The sequence below is a fragment of the Nicotiana tomentosiformis genome, chromosome 9 (genome assembly GCF_000390325.3).
Source record: "Nicotiana tomentosiformis chromosome 9, ASM39032v3, whole genome shotgun sequence".
Classification (NCBI taxonomy): Eukaryota; Viridiplantae; Streptophyta; class Magnoliopsida; order Solanales; family Solanaceae; genus Nicotiana; species Nicotiana tomentosiformis.
This window is the reverse complement of record NC_090820.1, coordinates 80,722,782-80,729,306: the sequence shown is the minus strand read 5'-3', so window position 1 is coordinate 80,729,306 and position 6,525 is coordinate 80,722,782.

Sequence of the window (6,525 nt, the reverse complement as noted above, 5' to 3'; positions counted from 1 at the left end):
ACTAGTCGACGCCGAGACGAGATACCCTCACCTCAAAAAACTAGCTCTAGCCTTAGTCGTAGCTTCACGGAAGCTTAGACCATATTTCCAATGCCACCCCATCTCGGTCGTCTTGACTTTCCCCCTAAGGAGCATTTTGCGTAAACCCGAGCTATCAGGCAGGTTGGTCAAATGGGCCATCGAACTGAGCGAGAATGATATCACCTATCAAACGCGAACAACGATAAAGTCACAAGTCCTTACAGACTTCGTCGCCAACTTCAGCGCAAAAATAATGCCCGAAGTCAAAAAAGAAGCAGTCTATGCTTCTCCCCAAACACAAGACCTCTGGGTCCTGTACACTGACGGCGCGTCCAACGCGTCAGGGTCCTGACTAGGACTCGTACTCGAAGTCCCAACCGGCAAAGTGATTCGCCAGTCCATAAGGTGCCCGGACATGACTAACAATGAGGCCGAGTATGAGGCCATAACTACAGGGCTGAGGCTAACACTCAAATACGGGGCGAAACGGCTAATACTACGCTATGATTCTCAACTCGTTGTCAACCAAGTCATAGGAACTTTCCAAATCAAGGAACAAAGGTTGCAAGAGTACCAGACCAAAATCTGCAAGTTGTTGCCTGAGTTCGACAAATGCCAACTCGACCAAATCCCCCGAACATAGAATACTGAGGCAGACAGCCTCACCAAATTAGCCACAGACACCAAAAACATTGCAACCGGGTACAGAAGTGTAGTCCACCTTCTCAACTCATCGATAGACCTAATCAAGGTAAGAACCATAAACCTGATTTGGGATTGGCGCAACCGTATTGTCATATATTTGCAGGACGACGTACTCCTAGGTGAGAAAAAAGAAGCCAAGAAACTGAGAATGTAAGCATCTAGGTATATCATCATCCACAATGACCTATATAAGAGAACGTACGGCGGCCCTTTAGCGAAATGCTTGGGCCCAAATCAGACGCAGCACGTTCTTGAAGAGGTCCATGAAGGCCATTACAGAGCTCATTCCGGCAATCGGGCCTTGGTTAGATGCCTCATACAGGCAGGGTATTACTGGCCCACCATGAAAAAGAGGCCGCGAATTTCGTGAAAAAATACGAGCAATGCCAAAAGTATGCCCCAATGATTCACCAAGCAGGCGAACACCTCCACTCATTCACTTCCCCTTGGCCGTTCATCAAATGGGGAATGGACATTGTAGGTCCCCTCCCGGCAGTATGAGGTAATGTACAATTCCTTTTGGTTTTGACTGAATATTTCTCTAAATGGGTAGAAGTAGGAACATTCGCCCAAATACGCGAACATGAAGTGATCGCCTTCATATGGAAAAACATCGTATGCCGATTCGGCCTCCCCAAAGAGATCAACTGCGACAACGGACCCTAATTTACTGGAAAGAAGGTTGCTGAAATTTTTGAAAAATGGCATATCAAAAGAATACTCTCAATGCCATATCATCCTGTGGGCAATGGACAAGCGAAGTCCTCTAACAAGTCTATACTGAACATCATGAAGAAAAAAAACTTGAAGACGCTAAAGGGTTGTGGCCGAAAATATTACCAGAAGTACTCTAGGCCTACCGAACAACGCCGAAGACAAGCACATGAGAGACACCTTACTCATTATTCTATGGGAATGATGCAATAATACCGGTTAAAGTCAGGGAGCCCATCCTAAGATACTCCCATGAGAGTGGACCAAGGAACGATAAAAGTAGAAGGCAGGAGCTCGATGAAGAGATATGGCCTACATAAGGATAATCGCCCAAAAACAACAAGCAGAAAGCTATTATAACAAAAAGGCAAAGGTCAGGCCACTCAAAGTCGGGGACTACGTGCTTAAAGCTAAAACACAAGCAAGCAAAAACCCACGGGAAAGTACACTGGGAGCAAATTGGGACGGCCCGTACAAAACCACGACAACAACTAACAAAGGGTCATTCCAACTAGAAACAATGGAAGGAAAGCTACTACTAAACAACTGGAATATTACCCACCTCAAGTACTTCAAGTTTTAAGAGATAAAGCATCCTACAAGTCGTACTCTTTTCCCCTCACTTGAGTTTTGTCCAAATTAGGTTTACTCAAGGAGGTTTTTAACGAGGCGACGAAGGGGACACTTCAGGTCGAAGTACGCACAAACAGAGGCACAGGACGACTAGTTCATTGCTCGACCTCTCAAGTCTTCTCCAGGTCGACCAATGAAGGGACTAGATAAACTGGGACTGGAACGCCAACCAACACCCGAAAAAAAAAGATGTAAATTTCTCCAAATGTATGAACAAAGCACAAATGCATGAAGTTTATTTCTATTTCTCCGGATATACAACCAAGGAAATGTTGCCTTAAAGTTCACAACGTCGACAAATGCCGCACCTAGATGCATATCTTTTTAAACATAGGTTATATTCGACCTTGCTCAAATTAATACCTAACTGGCCCTCGTCCATAACTCAACATAGGTTATATTCGACCTCGCTCGAATAAACACCTAACCAGCCCTCGACCATAACTCAACATAGGTTATATTCGACCTCTCTCGAATTAACACATAACTGGCCCTCGGCCATACCTCAACATAGGTTATATTCGACCTCGCTCGAATTAACACCTAATTGGCCCTCCGCCATAACTCAACATAGGTTATATTCGACCTCGCTCGAATTAACACCTAATTGTCCCTCGGCCATAACTAAACATAGGTTATATTCGACCTCGTTCGAATTAACACCTAACTGGCCCTCGGCCATAATTAAATATAGGACATGTTCGACCTCGTTCAAACTAACATCTACTAGCCCTCGGCCATAATCAAACTTAGGTTTTTGTTCGACCCCGTTCGAACTAACACCTGCTGATCCTCGACCGTAATTAAACTTAGGATGTGTTCAACCTTATTCAAGCTAAATGATTATGGCTAAGAAAATCAAAAAGCATACAAGCGTGAACCAGAGAAAAAGAGTCAGGTGCGAGTAATAAAGTCAACATTTAATACTTAGAATATTTTTACAAAGGCGTGTAAAGATGCCTACAAATAGCGCACAAGTTTGCAGCAAAATAAATGAAGGAAAAACAAAAAATAACTATTGGTCGCCACCAGGACCATCATTGCCATCGGCTTGACCAGTTGCCCCCTCACCATCACAACCGCCCTCAGGGTACGCGTCCCCGTACCAGGCATCCTCTTCAATTTGATTCACATACGCATCTCTATCATCGTCATCGGCCTCCGGCGTAGCAGGATCATACCCACAAGCAATTCGAGCTTCACGGGCCTTAACACGAGCATCTTTAAGGAGGTCCCTAGGAACAGACCCCGCCACATGCAAATCTCAGAACACGTCCAACTGGGCCTCAACGTGAATCCATTCCTCGTACAGGACCCAGGGAACGTTTGGGAAATCTAAAGTATGAGAAGTTGACGTCCGCGCAAGCATTTGAGCCTTCTCGTCCTCTAAGGCGGCCACTTGGTCATGAAGAAGGGAGTTGTCTTTCTCCAACTCCCCAATCCTCTCATCAAGCCGCTCTTCTTTAAGCCTGACCGTCTCAGAGTCATTTTCTTGCTCAGAGCGAAGAATACGGATCACTACCTCCAAAGATTCCGCCTTCCTCAGAGCTCCCGACCGAGCAAACTCAACTTTCTTAAGGTCCTCTGCCTTCTCGGCGACCTCATCGCTTAGAGCATCAGCTCTGAATTGCCACTCCTGAAGTTGGGCGCGCAGAGAAACCACATGGGCTTGGAGGTCGCCGCACTAGGCTTCGACCCCCCTGCTAACCTCAAGCTCTTCCTCTTTATTTATTAGCGTCCCTCTACACTTTTTGATGACGCTCACCAGCTCGTCATCCTTTTGCTTCAGTTCATCTCGAAGAGCCTGGAAATTGCCGCTCTCACCAAACCGCCTACAAATTTTCTGGTGCTTGCGACAGTACTCGCAGTATTTTTGCTGCAACATCATAAAAATAGCCTTACGCTGCTCCTCTCTTCGGGCACTTTAAATTTCCAAGAGCACGATCTATAAAAGAAAGAAAAAGAAAACAGACAGAGTAAGAACAAAGCCTAAACATTGAGCATAATGAACAGAAGCGTCGAAAAATTTACCCTGAGAGCGAGGCTGGCTATGCTCCTCGATAAGGTAGCATCTTTCAGCTCTTGGAGAGTTCGACTCTCCACGTCGGAACAAAGGGGACCGAGGGCAAAAACCACGTTCTCAGTATCTTTTAATAGATCCCGATCCATGGGGATCATAATAGTCTGTGTGGACCCCTCCAGTCTCACCTCCAGCTGGGTAAATCCCTCCTCCATCATCCTCATCTCGTCAGCATCGAGATCAGAACTCGTCTCGTAGCCATCCTCGGCAACGCCTTTGTCCCTCCCCTCGGCCGACAATGAAGCATCGTTAGCCGGCTGCGAAGTCGACGACCCCTCCGACCATAAATTATCAGAAGTCATAACGGTCGGCCCTTCGGCTCCTACCGCCGCAAAAGGAAGAGGTATGTCCTCAACGGCCTTCGCCGATATCGGAACATTATATGCCAGTTCGACATCGTCCTCAAGTATTATGGTCGCCGTCTCATGGATGACAAAATCATCCCTTACTGAATCCATAGCCCGGGCGACCCCATCACCATTGTCCACCGATCTTCTCTTACGGGGGACCAAATTCTCGTCGCTCGGTGATGACTCCCCCTCCTCGTCCACTAGATGGTGCAAAGGGGAAGCCGGAAGCTCCACTATCGAAATATCCGTATGCAGAGAAGAAACTGATATTGAGGCAGCAGTAGATGAGGCCGATGACCGAGTAGACCTGGCCGCGGTTGAGAAAGGAATAGAAATAGATGATCGAGCAGATCTAGCCGCGGTCACAACGGGAATAGACGTCGAAGATGAGGCAACCTTCCTCTTACAAAACGCAGGAGGAGGAGCCCTCGACCTCCTCAAAGATCCTCGGGGTGAAAAATAAAAAATCAAAGCAAGGTTATCATCACCACCAAGAGCAAACTACAATAAGTAGGCGACCATGAGGCCAAAACAACAAAAACATATATAAATAAACTCACTGGCCAATGAAGGAGCAGGCCCGAACTTCTTGAAAAAGCCCGACCACTCGCGAATTCCCACGATGTGAGGCAGAACCCGGCCAACCCAGTCAGAAATGTCCCCGACCAAAGGAGGGGGCGTAGTCTTGGCTGCACAAAGAAGGGATAAAATTTTAGGGCCTACGACTAAAGCAGATAGATCAAATGTTTTAACAAAAGAAGAATAGATACTCACGACTGTAGTTCCAAGTCTGAGGGAAGCCGTCCGTGTTGGCCACCATGTCTTCGGTTCTAACAAAGAAGAAGTTGTGCCAGAACTGACGATTTGCCTTGTCGTCCATCTTCACCACCAGACGTTTGCCTCATCGATAACGAAGGTTCAACATTATCCCCCTATAGAACTAGGGGCGAAGAGATGCATCAGATGCCAGAGTGTGATCTCGACCCCGGCTAACTCCGTAAATTTAGTAAGCATCATGATGAGCTTATAGATATATGGGGCGAGTTGAGCCGGGCACACGCCATAGTAGCGACAGAATTTCTCCGCCAATGGGAGAAGAGGAAGAGCGTAGCTGACCTAGAAGGGATATGCATAGAATGCGCAATTCCCTGGGCGGTATATTTGTACCACATCACGCCCTGTTGGGACCAAATCGATGCAGGCAGGAATGTTGAATTTTGCCCTAAGCTCTGCTAAATCGGCCTCTTTCATTGCCGACTCAGAAACATCGGGCTCGTCTTCAAGCGCCTTCGAAAAATTAGACCTAACTTTCTCGTTGCGAGGAATTATTTCCTCCATCGAATGAAAGTTCTCATCTTCAATGGTGACAGAGACGCCATCAACATGAGGAGGCATAAGCACCGCCAAAGGGACAGGGTCAGTTCCCACACCGGAACCAGAGGATACATTAGCCATATTTTCGATGAGAGAAAGGATATTCAGGCAAAGAAGGATTAGAAGCAACATGAAGCACTAAGACCAGGAAAAAAGACTCACTGCAAGGGAGGAAGGAGAAGAAGTCACAAGGTTTGATGAGAAAAATATGTAAAGAACAAATGGATGCCATCACATCTCTATTTATAAGAGTTCGGGCATCAAAACCAAGAGATCATGCCATAATTACCATGGAATTGAAACGGCAACTCCAACTCCAACTGACAGTCGCATGGGAAACGACGCAAAGCATCGGAAAAATATGCCATAATGACGCATGATGTCATGATGTCATTCTAGCGCAGAAATGACGCAACCCCAAAAGTTGTGACTCACAAAAGGCTACGTTGCCAGCTCGTCCCAAACTTAACTGCCCGACCCACTCGTCCACTCACCTCGACCATAACCAACAAAGCCCGCTCATCAAGGTCGTCTGAGGACGGCCTCAATAAGCGGAGGGACTAATTGTATATGTCAAAATCTACCACGGAACATTTAGGGCGAGGAAGTATTGAGGAAAAATCAGTCGAGGTCGAACAAGAAATAGCA